The sequence below is a fragment of the Sorex fumeus genome, unplaced genomic scaffold, assembly GCF_029834395.1.
Source record: "Sorex fumeus unplaced genomic scaffold, SorFum_2.1 ptg000054l, whole genome shotgun sequence".
Classification (NCBI taxonomy): Eukaryota; Metazoa; Chordata; class Mammalia; order Eulipotyphla; family Soricidae; genus Sorex; species Sorex fumeus.
This window is the reverse complement of record NW_026606111.1, coordinates 45,122,503-45,138,847: the sequence shown is the minus strand read 5'-3', so window position 1 is coordinate 45,138,847 and position 16,345 is coordinate 45,122,503. Positions and strand designations below refer to the sequence as shown.

Here is a 16,345-nt window from a genome sequence, read left to right as displayed (position 1 = left end):
GCAGAAGAGACATTGGGTGGCAATCCTGTTCAGTCCTTAGACTACTTTCAGCAGGCATCTCCCTTCCTGGGCAGATCTTCCCAGCACCATTTATTGGGTGCTCCCTTCTCTATCTGCGCTGCCTTTACCCCTAGAGAATGTAGTTGGCCTCTAAGCCATGGAGTGAACAACCTGATATTTATCACAGCTGTTCTTGGTTGTTAGTCTCTTATTTTGTTACTTTATGTTACCCAGATGAATGCAACCTTTCTATGTCTTTCCCTCTCTTTCTGACTCATTTCGCTTAGCATACTTTTTTCCATGTAGTACCACACAAGAACAATTTTCAAGCTCACTAGTAGACAAAGAGCACAAATTAACATGAGAAATTAAAATTTCCCCACAAATTACAAATATTTAAAAATCAGGTAATATCTTTTCCTAAAGATGATCAATATATCCTAGATATATCAAAGAATCTAAGAAAAAGTATGCCATGAATGTATAAAATATATGCAGATAATTTATTTGATTGGAACCCAGACTTAGTATAGGGATTAAAGCAATTACCATGCACACAGTCAACCCAAATTAATGGCTGGCTCCACCAGGAATGACCCTTGAGCACAGAGTCAGAAGTACCAAGAACCACATACTATGGCCCAAATACCCCACAAAAGCAGAAATATAATTTATCACTTATTACTATAAAATACAAATGTATTATAAAGTCCATTATAAAATGCATTATAATTTTTTAAAATGTATCACAATGCACAGATTTCTATACCACACATATCACTACTTAGACAATGTAAGTAAATACTATTAAAAAACCATCTTCAAAAAAAAAACCATCTTCTTGGTCAATAGCAAACTAATAATTTTGGGGGCTTTCAAAAATTATATAGGAATTAGCAACCTTAACCTCTATGTTACTCAAGTATCAGTTATATGTTTTTCTTTTCTTCCTTTTTTGTGGCGAAGGGAGCGCACCCAGATGTGCTCCGGGCTCACTTTTGACTCTGTATGCAGAGATCACTTCTGGAAGTCTCAGGATTCTGGGGATTGAACTCAGATTCGCTGCATACAAACCCTCTACAAATTGCACTAACTATGTGGCCCATATGTTTCTTTTTAAATAACATTTTAATAAAACATTTTAAATAATTTTTTTAAAAAACGTTTTTAATGAAATATTTCATTAAAAAGATTAATATAGAGAAATACTCTTTTAATGATTAAAGTAAATTTAAAAATTGGAATAATACTTGGTAAAGCATAGGAACACAGCAGAAATATATGATGAAATATACGATGGTATATATCTTATTTGTAAATTTGTAACTGTAACACATTGTCCTTTTCCATTTCAAGGATGAGATGAATCCATATAGTAGATTCGTTCACTCACAATACTATATTCTCTCCTGGATGCTTTTTAAAACTACTTGCCAATGTGACTGTTTCTAAACTTTTTGAGTACTATAGCCCTGTTTATAATTGTTAGATCTTTCTCTTGTTTTATTTTTACTTTATGTTCCAATCTTAATGGTATCACCGTCTACTCAGTCAACCTAGCTAAACCCTAAGGTTTCTTCCAATTTCTCCTGCACAAGTCTCTGCTTTCTGACAAAAGGGAGGACCTCAGAATGCTTACATCAATCTAATACCCAGGGCCGCAGGAGATAATGTAGTGCTTATGGAAATTGTCTCACATGCTCTCAGTTTGACTCCCAGCAGCACCTGATTGCCAGAGTATCAAAGACTGTATAGCCTCAGAGGACACCAAGCACCATGGACACGTTTTCTGAGAATTGCCTGTGGGGCCCCCACACCTCCTGAGCATTGCTTTAAAGACTCTCTCAGCAACCAAAAATATATAATGTCAGAGAAACATGTACTTGTCTTAAATAGGGACCCTCACTTTTGGTGAGTTTCACAAGGAAATATTGCGTGAAAACGTAAATCAAAGATCAGGGGAGACATTATAAATCATGTGAGTACAGATCATATATTTGGTGAAATGTGTTAAGATTCAGATGCCCTAGTCTTCGCACCAGGGATATTCCTTCAAAAACACCCCCATTTTATTGGAAGGGTGCTAGAACATTATATGACTGAAACTCAATTATGAGCAACCTTGTAACTGTGTATCTCTTGGTGATTCTAATTATTAAAGTAATTTTTTTTAAATGCACCCATCAAAGTTTCCTTTTTACCACTAAATGGGAAAGATACTTTCTAATACTTATCCTCACCAAAAGCTCAACAGAGTGTGACGATTGCCAAAAAATGTCCTCCCTTGCATTTTTGTCATGATACTTATTAATACTTAACTCTTCGTTTTTTTCCCTCTTCTCATGCCAAATCTTTAGTCTCCCTTGCAAGCTCCTCAAACATTATCCATTCAATATTGTTGCTCTTTGCCACTGCTTCTCTTGACTTCTTGTCCATGAACTGATTCTAAAACATAACATACCTGCAATTACAGTATTCATGCCAGAGACAAGCATTGATGTATCTTTCGGTTTAGCATTTTCAAGCTATTTGCACACAGGTGAGTAACATTTTTTTTTCCTACTGAGAACACAAAAATAGATATGCTGGTTTTCAAAGTTCTATCAGTAGTCTGAGCTACCAATTAAGGATATATATTTTTAAATTTTTATTGAATATCTGTGAGATAGACCATTACAAACTTCATAATTTGCTTCCAGTCATACAACGATCCAACATGCTTCTCTCCACTAGTGTAAATTTCCCACCACCAATGTCCCTGGTTCCCTACAACATCCCCCAACACCCTCCCCCACCCCCAGCCTGTCTCTATGGCAGGCCCTTTAAATTCTTTCTCTCTCCTTTTAATTTTGTGCATTATTGTTCTCATACAGGTACTAAGAGGTCATCATGTTTGTTCAAGGAATTTAGTATTTTTATTGGGGGTGTCACATCCGGCGATGCTCAGGAGTTATTCCTGGCTCTGCACTCAGGAATTACTCCTGGCGGAGCTCAGGGAACCATATGGGATGCTGATATTCGAACCCGGGTCGGCCGCATGTAAGGCAAACATCCTACCCACTCTGCTATCGTTTCAGCATATCCGAAATTTCAGCTGTTATATTTCAGTGAAATCCATCCTGAGACAATGTAATGAGACTAGGGCATGGTGGAGATTTTGGTTTGTGGGAGCAAGTGGCTGCCCTGAGTTCTGGTTGCGTGGGCAACAAACTAACCTGCCTCCCTCCGATTTACCCTAGTATGTTCTGCCGTGTGCAGGTCCAAGGTTAACTGTGACTTTTGATCTCTTTCAAGATTTATATATAGGTCACTTAAGCAAGACCAATACATTAGCTTGTATAGCTGAGTCAGGGGTGGTTTGTGAACATGACTCCCACATATCTTTTGGGAGTTTAATTTCTTGGGAAACTTAGTTCTGAGGTGTTGGGATCCAGCCAGAGGCACAGTGGAAATCTGGGGTTATCAGGCAGCATGATGGCACCATTAGACTGTAGATGCACTCACCTCGAGGTTGCAGATTGGCTTCCTGGAGGCACTGCACCCCCAGACTAACACATATTCATTGAATTAATGAACGAATAATCAACATTTTCAAAATGTGTCACTTTATTGCATTTTAGAAGGGTAACTTCTAACAGGGAAATCATTTTCATGGTATAATCAAGACCTCCGGTTCATTCTTAACATATTTAATAAAAGCTACACATTTTGGAAATTCATACAAAGAAATTCTTTATATTATCTGTCTTCATAATCTACTTGTAAATTACTCAGATATCACCGTTTATACCACTGTTCTTAGCATAGAAATTTACAGATAGAAAGTGTTTAGTAAAATTTCATTTTGGGGGCTGGAGCAATAGCACAGGGGTAGGACGTTTGCCTTGCATGCAACCAAACTAAGTTCGATTCCCAGCATCCCATACGGTCCCTCGAGTACCGCCAGGAGTAATTCCTGAGCGCATGAACCAGGAATAACTCCTGAGCATCGCAGGGTGTGACCCAAAAAGAAAAAAATTCATTTTGGCACTTCTGTTGAATATAGTACTGGAATTACTTGCAATAGGAGTTATATAAAAAAAGATATTAAGGGTAGTCATGTAGGAAAAGTAGAAATCAGGCTCTCACTATTCACAGAAGATGTGATACTATATTTAGAGAATTCTAAAACCTCTACCCAAAAACTCCTAGAAAAAAGAGATTTATATGGTAAAGTTGCAGGGTATAAAATGAATACCCAAAAGTCTATGGTTTTTCTATATGCAAATAATGAGAGAGAAGAAAGTGACATGAAGAAAACAACCCACTCACAATCATGCCTCAGAAAATCAAGTAACTCAGAATCACCTTAACTAAGGAAGTGAAGGACCTATACAACAGAAAATAAGATCCCCAAAACATTGTATAAATTCAATGTGATCCCTATAAAGATACCCATAATATTCTTCAAAGAAGTTTATCAATCACTCCTGAAATTCATATGGAACAACAAACGCCCACGAATAGCTAAAGCAATTCTTGGGACAAAGACGATGGGAGGCCTCACCTTCCCCAACCTCAAACTCTACTACAAAGCGATAATAATTAAAACAGCATGGTACTGGAACAAAGGCAGAGCCGCCGACCAATGGAACATCATTGAATATACTGACACACACCTTCAAATATATGTTCATCTAATCTTTGATAAGGGAGCAAAAAATGTGAAGTGGAGCAAGAAAGACTTCTTTAACAAACGGTGCTGGAAAAACTGGACAGCGACATGCAATAAAATGGGCTCAAACCTCTACCTAACAGCAAGCACAAAAGTCAGATGAAAATGGGTCAAAGACCTCAACATCAGAACAGAATTCATCAGGTACATTGAAGACAAGGTGGGCAAAACCCTCCACGACATTGAAGCTAAAGGTATCTTCAAAGATAACATGCCACTGGCCAAAAAAGTGAAAACAGAGATGAACAAAGGGGACTATCTTAAATTAAGTAGCTTCTGCACCTCAAAGGAAACAGTGACCAGAATACAAAGACAATCTACAGAATGGGAAAGGATATTCACCCAATGCCTATGTAATAAGGGGTTGATATCAACAATATACAAGGCTCTGGTTGAACTCTACAAGAAGAAATCATGCAACCCCATCAGAAAATGGGATGATGAAATGAACAGTAACTTTCTCAAAGAAGATACCGAATGGCCAAAAGGCACATGAAAAATGCTCTTCATCACTAATCATCAGGGAAATGCAGGTCCAACCAACAAAGAGATATCACCTCACACCACTGAAACTGACCCACATCCAAAAGAACAAAAGCTACCGGTGTTGCCATGGATGTGGGGAAAAAGGGACTCTCCTTCACTGCTGGTGGAAATGCGGACAGGTTCAGCCGTTTTGGAAAACAGTATGAACGGTTCTCCAAATACTAGAAATTGAGCTCCCATTTGACCCAGCAATATCACTCCTGGGAATATAGCCTGGAGAGGCAAAAAAGTACAGCCGAAATGACATCTGCACTTGTATGTTCATTGCTGCACTGTTCACAATAGCCAAAATCTGGGGAAAAAAACCCCTAGTGCCCAAGAACAGATGACTTGTTAATGCCACTTTGTTTCATCTACACAGTGGAATTCTATGCAGCTGTTAGAAAATAAGAAGTCATGAAATTTGCATAAAGTGGATCAACATAGAAAGTGAAATGAGTCAGAAAGATATGGACAGACATCGAAAGATTGTACTCATCTGTGGAATATAAAGTAACAGAATAAGAGACTAATACCCAAGAATAGAGTGATAAGGACTAGGAGGTTTGCTCCAGGCCTTGGAAGCCGACATCACATGCTGGGGGGGAAAGGAAGCTCAGATAGAGGCCAGAACACCAACTAAAGGGTATTTGGAGGACCCGCTCTGGGTGGGAGATGCATGCCAAAAGTAGACCATAGAGCCATTCTTTCTGCCCCACCAAGATCACGATTTGACTCTCACAAGAGGCTATCCAGCATGACCACAGCCCCAGAGGCACATGGATCCAATTCGGAACCCAGAGGCTTTGGGCAGAAATGTGACTGAACTATGCATTAAGCTACGGCACCATTCTCCCTCAGGTGGGAAAGGGTATTTGTCGCTTCTGCCTTTCTCCCCCCTGGCGGCACGATGCCCACCACCTCAGAGATTATTGGACAGCCAGGTATGAGCTAGGGTGATAGGGCAACTACAGTCTCATGGGATTGGGGGTGAGGGGTAAAACTAGCCCATTCGTCCTGCCAGCCAAGACCATGAGTTGCCCACCACGAGTGGCTCTCTGGCATGCCATGGCCCCAGAGAAAAAAAGAGCATGTCCTGCCACAAAGGCATGTTTTGGGGCATGGTGGGAGGAATACTGGTATCATGCACCAGTTACATCTCCATTCGTCCTAGCCCTGAGATTTTAGCAAGTGCCACATTGGAGGTTTTTTCACGGTCAGGGAAATGAGATACTTCATTGTTACTGGGTTTTGGCATATAGAACACACCACGGGTAGCTTGCCAGTCTCTGCCATGTAGGCAAGATACGCTTGGTAACCTGCCATGTTCTCTGAGAAAGAGAACTGGACAATATGAGTTGTTATCTTATCAACAAGATCCAGTATCTGGATCTTGGCCATTGATGGGATTACATGGCTCCAGAGGCAGTCCGTGGGTGTAACACTTAGCTACTGGAAGATGGGGGATCTGGATGGAGGAGGCCCATTCTTGGTCCGAGCAGTCTTGAATATCTCAGCCCCGGGTCCCGCACACCTGGGTTCCTCTGCCAGTTCCTTCATGCATGAGGCTCCTTCAAGTGTGGTGAGAGTGGTCTTAAGCATAACTATGGCTGGTTGCAGAGGTCTTCAGCTGCCAGGTCTCTGCTCGGGGTGGTGAGGGAAACTCAACCCACCCCCTCCAAGGGGCCCCAGTGAGGAAAGCCAGGTGCGGCATCAGGAGACTGCCATTTCAGAGATATTTGGACTTAATTTTTGATCGAAAAGTACACATCATTCAAACAGTTGTATGTGCTTAGTAATAAAATATTACACACATGTTCAATCACCTAAGAAAGCCCATTCTGCTCAGAGAACTAGATTTTTAATTACAGGTCTGTTTTGCCCATGTGAAATGACTGAGAATCACTATGAGTAGATATAAAACACACTATACACCCAAAGATGCACACAGGTTACTTTGAGTCATCTGTGTTGTTAATGTGTCTGGGCCATTAAACTACATTGAGACCCTTTTTCTGTCCTTTACAGGAGCCTCATGAGTCTCACATTCCCTTCAAGTTTAACTTGTAATAAAGTGGAATGAAATCATCAATATGCTTCTCACCTCTTCCTTCAGGAGAAAAATCCTACTTACTTTCAAGGTGGTCAAAGTGCGGACAACGCCATCCACCATTTTCTGGAGATGTACACGGGACCGAGGTGAGAATAGCAAAAGGCTCCAGTTTAATTTTCTTAATGAAGATTTCAGGGAAGAGCATTAAACAACACTGATTCTCTATCTTCCAAAAGAATTATTTTGCAAAACTGATGCCCTGGGTATGGTAAAATATAATATTGTAAAAACCATACTTTTCCTTCTGGGACATTAATGTTCTAAATTTATCACTTCAAGCTCCTTTGAAATACCTTCCTAGATTGGGAATCACTGTCTGCCATAGGAGTGAGTAAGGACAACACTCAGAGAAATCAGAAGAGAAAAATAGGGGAAAAAATCAACTCTTATACTGAGTTTGGCAACACATATACTAAAATTGAAATGATACAGAGATTAGCATGATCCTTACACAGAGATGACAGGCCAACTTGTAAAGTGTTCCATATTTTTGTTGCATTAAGAATTAACAGGGCTACTTTAAGCTAAGACAAGCCCCACAAGTACTCCAAATTTCGACATAAAGATAGCAAAAATCCCTATCACAATGATCTCTCTCAACGTCAATGGACTAAATACACCAATTCAGAGGCACAGGACGGCAGGATGAAATAGAAAACTGAACCCAACATTCTGCTGCCTGCAAGAAATACATCTGAGCAATCAAAGCAACCATGGGCTAAAAGTAAAAGACTGGAAAACAATTCTTCAAGAAAAGAACACCTCCAAAAAGCTGCAGTGGCAATACTAGTATCAGACCACATGAACTTCAGACTAAAGGTTATAAGAGACAGTGAAGGTCATTTCTTAATGATCATGGGATATGTACATCAGAAAGAACTCACCCTCCTCAATGTAGATGCTCCTAATGACAGACCAGCAAAATACGTAAAAACAACTTCTAATAGACTTAAAGAAAAACATTGATAGCAACACAATACTAGATGGAGATTTCAACAGTACTTTCTCACTTCTCAATAGATCAAACAGACAAAAACTCAGCAAGAAAATATTTTATTTGAGGGAAGTAATGAAGAACCATTGGCTTAGAGAAGAAATCAAGGAGGAAATAAAAAGATTCCAGAAAACATGACAACGAGGAACTACCAGAACTTGTGGGACAGAGCAAAAGCAGTTCTAAGAGGAAAGTTTATAGCTCCGCCAGAATTCAACTGGAAGAAAGAAAGGGCCTACAAAAATAACTTACAGCTCAAGATTTTGGAAAATGACCAAGAAAAGGAGTCCAAACTAGCCAGGAGGAAAGAAATAATAAAACCTGGAGCAGAAATCAATGAGATATAATCCCAAAATACAATTCAGAAGACCAACAAAAGCAAGACATGGTTCTTTGAGAAAATAAATAAGATCGATAAACCACTAGCAAGACTCACAAAAAGAAAAGAGAAAGAATCCTAATAAACCGAATCAGAAATGCAAAGGGAGGCATCATAATAGAAACTACAAAATCCATAGGATCATCAGAGATTATTTTGAGAATCTTTAAAGCAGGAAATGAGAGAATCTGAAATAAATTGATAAATTACTGGATTCCAATTACCTCCCAAGGCTGAACAAAGAACATTTTGAAAACTGGAACCCATCACTACAAGGAAATTGAAATGATAATCAAAAGTATCCCCCAAAACAGGAGCCCAGGCCCAAATGGATTCACTAATGAAGTATTTCAAACCTTTCAGGAGGACCTACTGCCAATATTTTTTAAGATTTTCCAGGAAATTGAAGAAACAGAAATACTCCCAAGCAATTTTTATGAGGCAAAGATCACCCTGATATTCAAATCAGACAGAGAAACCACAAAAAAGAAAATTACAGACCTATTTCTTTGATAAATACAGATGCAAAGATCCTCAAGATTATACCAGCAAAGAGAAATCAGAAACTCCTCAAAAGGTCACACTCTATGACCAAGTAGGTTTATCTTGCAGATGCAAGGATGGCTTAACATTCTCAAGTCAATCAACAGAATACACCATCTCAATAAAATAAAGATAAAAATCATATGATAATATCAATAGTTGTAGATAAAGCATTTGATGAGATCCAGCACCCATTCATGATGAAAAACTCTCAACAAAATGGGAGTTGAAAGTACTTTCCTCCATCTAGTCAAAGCAAACTACTACAAACCCACACCAAGCATTATTCTCAACGGGGAAAAACTAAAGGCGTGGAGAAAAATCAATGAGCTAGATTCCCAAAATACAATCAGGCACAAAACAAGTTACCCACTCTCACCACTCCTATTCAACATAGTACTTGAAGTACTTGCCATATGATTTTGGTAAGAAAAAGATATCAAGGGCATCCAGATAAAAAAAGGAAGAACTCAAGCTTTTACTATTTGGAGACGACATTATAGTATACTTAGAAAATCCCAAAGAATCTAGCAAAAAGCTCCTGGGAAGAATAGATTTGTTTACTAAAGTAGCATATTACAAAATCAATATCCAATAGTCCATGGCTTTCCCAAATACTATTAATGAAAGAGAAAAAAGAGATAGGCGAAAAACAAACCCATTCACAATAACCTCAGAAAATCAAGTATACTAGAATCAACTAAAAATGTTAAGGACCTATACCAAAAACACTCTACAAAACACTACTTCATGAAATAAAAGAGGATATGAGGAAATGGAATCACATCCCATGCTCATTGATTGAGAGGATTAACACTGTCAAAATGGCAATACACCCCACAGCGCTATAAAGATTTAATGCACTTTCTATAAGGATACCCATAACATTTTTCAAAGAAATAGATTAAACCCTCTTGAAACTCATACACAATAATAAACTCCCATGATGAGCTAAAGCAATCTTTGGTAAAAAGAAGAAGGGAACAGCTTCCCCAACTTCAAACCCTACTACTAAGTCGTAGTAATCAAATTAGCATGATATTCAGATAAAGACAGGCCTCAGATCAATGGAATATAGTCAAATATCCTGACGCTGGCCCTCAGATTATTATTACCTAATGTATCATAAAGGCTCAATAAATATGAAGTTGAGCAAGGAAGTCTCTTCAACAAGTGCTGCTGGGAAAACTGGTCAGCAACATGCAAAAAAAATTTAACTCAGACCTCTTTATAGTGCCAGGCACAAAGTCAGATCAAATGAATTAAAGACCTCAATATCATACCTGAATTCTTAAGATATATGGAGAAAAATGTGGGAAGATCCCTCCATGACATTAAAGCTAAGGGAAACTTCTAGAATGATACACCACTGACCAAGGAAGAGGAAGTGAAGATAAACAAATGAGACTACATTAAACTAAGAAGTTTCTGCAACTCAGAAAAAATGGTGACCATGATAAAAAGAGAGCCCACATAATGGGGAAAAATTATTTATGCAATACCCATACAATTAACCCCTTATTGTATATAACCCAAGATATATATGGCACTGGTAGAACTTTATGAGAAAAAGACATCCAACCCCACCAAAACATGAGGAGAAGAAATGAACAGAAACTTCCACAAAGAATAAATACAAATGACCAAAAAACAGAGGTAAAATTTTCTACATCATGAATCATCAGGGAGATACAAATCAAAACAGCAATGAGATATCTCATACCACAGAGATTGACACACATCAAAAAGAACAAGAGCAACCAATGTCAGCATGGAAGTGTGGAGAAAGGGTCTCTTTACTGTTGGTGGGGATGCCGATTGCTTCAGCCTTTTCGGAAAACAATATGGGCATTTCTCAGAAAGCTACAAATTGAGCTTCCATGAATCCAGCAATACCACTTTTGGCAATATACTCCCAGGCCCCAAAACACACAGCAGAAATGCTATCTGCACTTCTATGTTCATTGCAGCACTATTCACAATAGTGAGAATCTGGAAACAACTTGTATGCCCAAGAATCCTCAATGATTAGTTAGAGAAACTATGGTATATCTAAACAATGGAATACTATGCAGCTGTTAGTGAAAATGAAGTTATGAAGTATGCTTATAAATGGATGTACATGAAGAGTATCATGCTGAGTGTGATGAGTCAGAAGGAGACAGACAGATATAGGATTTTATTCATTTGTGGGATATGAAAAAACATAACTTTAGATTAATACCTTAGGACAGTAGAAATAAGGGCCAGGATGATTGGTCCACTGTTAGAAGCCTACCTTATGGGCTGGGGGAGATGGCAGTTGGGATCGAGAAGAGACCACTATGACAAAGATAGTTGGAAATGATCATGCTGGAAAAGAACTGTGAAGTGAAAATAGGTAAAGGAAGAAACATGGTAACCTATCAGTTCCTGTGTTGTAAACCATGATGCCTCAACAGGGAGAGATCGGTAGATGGGTAGATAGGTAGAATAAAGGGAGAGACAGGGGGCGGGGGTGAGGAGAGAGAGAGGGAGAGAAAGGATTTCAGGGGGAAAACTGGGGACACTGTAGGTGGGAAATGTTCACTGGTGGAGCAATGGGTCTTGGAACACTGTATGACTGAAACCTACTCATGAACAGCTTTGTATCTCTTTATGTCCTAGTGATTCAGTCAACCACTCATGGTGATTCAGTCAATCACTCAATCAATCAATAAGTAAATAAATAAAAATCAACTCTTTGGACCCAACCATACCTAGAGGGCACTCCAGCTTTATAGGTACATGAATCAAGTATCTTCTTAGTTTAAAATGAGTGTGGTATGAGTTTGTCACTTTCAAACATAAGAATTCTGATTAATCACCATGGAATGTTTGTTTAATATAATGTTTTCTGAATAATTTTTATGAGACAAGATCTGTGAATAAAACCTTCAAGTGAAGAAAACAACATTCAATTATTTCTGTCACTTATTCATTTATTCAATTATTATTATGGAGAATAGGATTCAGGTGAGAAAACGAGAAATCTTTTACTTATAGCATGAACCTCTAATGTCTGGACTGCACATTTCTAACATCTTTAGAATGGCTATAATATAGCTAGTTCTGCTTGAGAAATAATTGACTTCTGTCCAATATTCTGAATTTTGCCTTATTGTGTGGCCTGAATAAGTATTTCTATGAATAGAAATTATTAATTATCATTAGAACCCACTTGAATGTTAACAATACTGTGATTTATATTTTAATCTAATTACTTTTTCTAAAAGAGATAAATTTGGATGTGGCAGATTAAATCCAATTGAGTCCTGAAGAGGTCAGGGAGTAAATGAAAATTATAGGAAGAATTTGATGAATTGGGGAGGGGAAGGGCTTAAAGGCCAACATATTTCACCACCTGAATTTAATAAAATTTATTTATTACATTCTCATAATGAATGACAGCATCACTTGGTACAGTAGTTCAGGTGAAATATAGGATTTTTCTAAGAAAACACACACACACGGATACATGCACACACACTCATTCTCTTTCTCTCTCTCTCTCTCTTACTCACACATGCATGCATGAATTCTTATAAACTCAACATTCTCACACAATAGCACTCATAAACACACACACTTATAATCTCTTCCCATCTTTCCACCCTCCCCTGCAGTCCGCACTACCCCTGATCCCTATCTCCAGCTACTTAAATACATGCTACCCATCTACAATTTTCATCCATGCAATTGCTAAAGAAAGAACAAAAGTGTTCATGTGTGTACATATTTACTCATTTTATTTTGCCTCCTTTATATACCTTAGGCCTTCAACATTTTATAAACGCAATACTGTTTATTATAGAATATACCACTGCCACCCCTAATATCTACAAGCTACTAGAGAAAAATAAATTATCAAAGAAGCTACACAACAGTCCTGAATTTTCTTGTTTGGTATCAATTAACCTCTAACAAATATTATAATAGGTTGGGTCCAAAATGCTGCTGCGTGTCAGTATTTCCTGGGGCACTATCTTGAGAATCCAAGTATGGAAACCCTTGCTCATAGCATTGTCACTCCCGGTGTGGGTGTGGGCAGCAGCATTGATGGTACCTGACCACTATTTTTATGCATTGCCTCACTTTTTATTCTTTTAATGCTTATTACTGAAACACCAGGAGGTACAGTTGTAGACTTACAAATTTTTGTGCTTGGGTTTCAGTTATACAATGATCCAGTACCCATCCCTCAATCACTGCCCATTCTCTGCCATTTATATATTTTTTTAATTTTTGTTAGTGAAACACCATGAGGTACAGTTATAGATTTCAAATTTCTATGCTTGGGTTTCAATTGTACAATGATCAAATACCCATCCCTCCACCAGTGCCCATTTTCCACCACCACGGGTCCCAGTGTCCCTCCCACCCCCTATCCCCCAATCCCACCATGCCTTTGTGGCAGGGCATTCCCTTTTGTTCTCTCTTTCCTTTTGGGTGTTGTGGTTTGCAAAAGAGGCATTGACTGGCAATCATGTTGGTCTATACTCTACTTTCAGAATGCTTCTCCAATCCTGGGAGGATCCTCCAAACACCCTTTATTTGGTGCTCCTTACTCTATATGAGCTCCCTTTCCCCCTAGAATGTGTGGCTGGATTCCAAACCATGGAGCAAAACTCCTGGTATTAATCTCACTGGCCACTTTTTGAATGAAAGCTGGTGTCTCTGGTTCCATGCCAAACAATTTAAACAAGCATCTGCAATAAAGGTTCCCCACTTATTTTGTGAAATGAGAGTCTTTCTTAAGAGCCTTTCAGACTGGAGTGATAGCTCACTGGAACGACTGTGGACTTTGCCTGTAAAAGAAGCAGACTCTTTTCCTGGCACAACATAGTACCCTGAGCAACAATGGAAGAGACCCTTGAGCCAAAGCAGCACCTGAACATGACTGGATGTGTCCCCAAAGAACCAATAATCATCAGAACATCTAGTTAGAGTAACCGTCAACAAAATAGTGCCTCTTTTCTCCATTCATAATACTCAAAGTTCTGACTGCAATATCATTAAGAATACTAAATAGTTCCTGTAAATTTTATTCTTCTTCACATATATTTACTCTAAAATAATTTATATTTCGTTTTAAACTACAGGTAAAAAAGTAAAATTATAACTTTTTTAAAAAATTAAAATTAACGCCTATACATAGCCAGGTAAGACTCAAAAAATTAAAAAGAAAGCAAGCAAGAAAGAAAGAAAGAAAGAAATTAAAAATTAAAAACAATGTTGTTTACAGTGCTAAGGATCAATCACAGATCATCATACAATGGAAGACAAATTCTGAATCACTGAGTTATAACCCTGTTCTTACATATTTACAAAGGTCTTATTTGATGTCTCATTACATTTTCTCTTTTTATTAAAAAATGCTTTTTGTAGTGGACCTGATTGCCACCTTACCTCCTACTTCATGACCTTTGCTTCTCTTGTATATTTTAAGATACATATTATATTTTAATATAAATAAATATATATATAAATACTTATAAAATATTGTATATTTTAATATATATCTTGTATATTATAAGACCCAGTTGTCACCTTATCCTTCCTAAATCCATGCTTTCCTTTGACAGACTTTCCAAGATCATGTATGGCTTGATTTAACTTGGCATAAATGGAAACCTTATTTTCTGTATGCTCTCACGCTAGAGGTGATGATGCTTTTGATCCTGGAGAAGTTTTTTCTGGGGAGTTTTCTGGCAGCTTCTACTTGACTTCAAAATATATAAAGGTAAGTCATCATCTTTTTTTTTGCGTTTTTGGGTCACACCTGGCGATGCACAGGGGATACTCCTGGCTCTGCACTCAGGAATTACTCCTCACGGTGCTTGGGGGGACCATACAGGATGCTGGGAATCTATCCTGGGTATGCCGTGTGCAAGGCAAATGCCCTACCTGCTGTACTATAGCTCCAGCCCCCCCCCCCCCCATCCCAACAATTCATCATCTTGAGGGCCTCAGATTTTTACCTTTGATTTAGAAACTTCATCTTTACATTGGCACAGTAAATTGAAACCACAAAACCATTGAATGACATGTTATAATGGTAGCAGCCATGAGCAAACATTGATAACCCATAAGTTGGCATGAATGACTTCTGTCTCAGAGGCTTCACTTCTGAGGATCCCTGTCTGTTACGTATCCCAGGATCAGAACCTACATCAGGCCATCAGTAGAAATTGTCTAACCAAAAGCTAGCCATCCACTGGGATCAGAATCCTTGATCCATCTAACTTGTAATTTTTCATTCATGACTTGTTGACCTTGTTTCAGTTGGAGACATCCAGAGCATCAACACAGCTTCCCAGTAGTTTCCACAAGAAATCCAAATACCTAAGAATGTTATCATTTCTTACGCCACTGTTAAAGATTTTTTTGGAATCCCACGGTAAGATACTATCATTAATGTTATAATATTACTGTTCTCCACAGTCCAGATCTCCCGAAAGAACTCTCTACCCTTCTCACTCCAAGTGCAGACTCCTGTTTAAGATATCCTGAGCATACTTCTAATAGTGTCACTCAGGTTCTCCCCTAAAGTGCACAAGTTAAGTTCATACCACACCAAGTTCTTATTCCTAAACTACCAGAGTCGGCTTGGTCCTCAAACTTGTGTTCTCCCTTGAAGAAATACCGTGCTTCCTTTCTGCATGTCTCTCTTTGCTTGCTTTGTTAAACGAGTGTTCTCTCTTGAACATATATTCCATTCCACCCTACACCTGTTTCACAAGTTTCTAAGTGTTTTTCAATAATATCTATTTTGCTTCACTAAACTAAATATTTTAAAGCACCAGAGCAATGTTAAAACCAATATTTGTATCTTTTAAACCACAAATTTTGAATATGAAAGGTGGTAAAGCAATGGAATACTACTCAGTTGTATGAAGTGAAATCTTCTTATTATTTGTATAAAAATGGATAACATGAGGATATTATGGTTAGTGACATAAACCAGGCAGGGAAAGATAGGCATCATACAAGTTCATGCATATGTAGCATATGGAGAAAACAAATTAAAAGAATAAAATGGGATTGACCAACGTCTAA

At 38.3% G+C, this 16,345-nt stretch overlaps 1 pseudogene; it reads left to right on the top strand.

Moving 5' to 3' along the window:
- The first annotated feature begins 7,745 nt into the window (after positions 1–7,745).
- Positions 7,746–7,844, top strand: LOC130033709 (uncharacterized; annotated as a pseudogene).
- Positions 7,845–16,345: the final 8,501 nt, after the last annotated feature.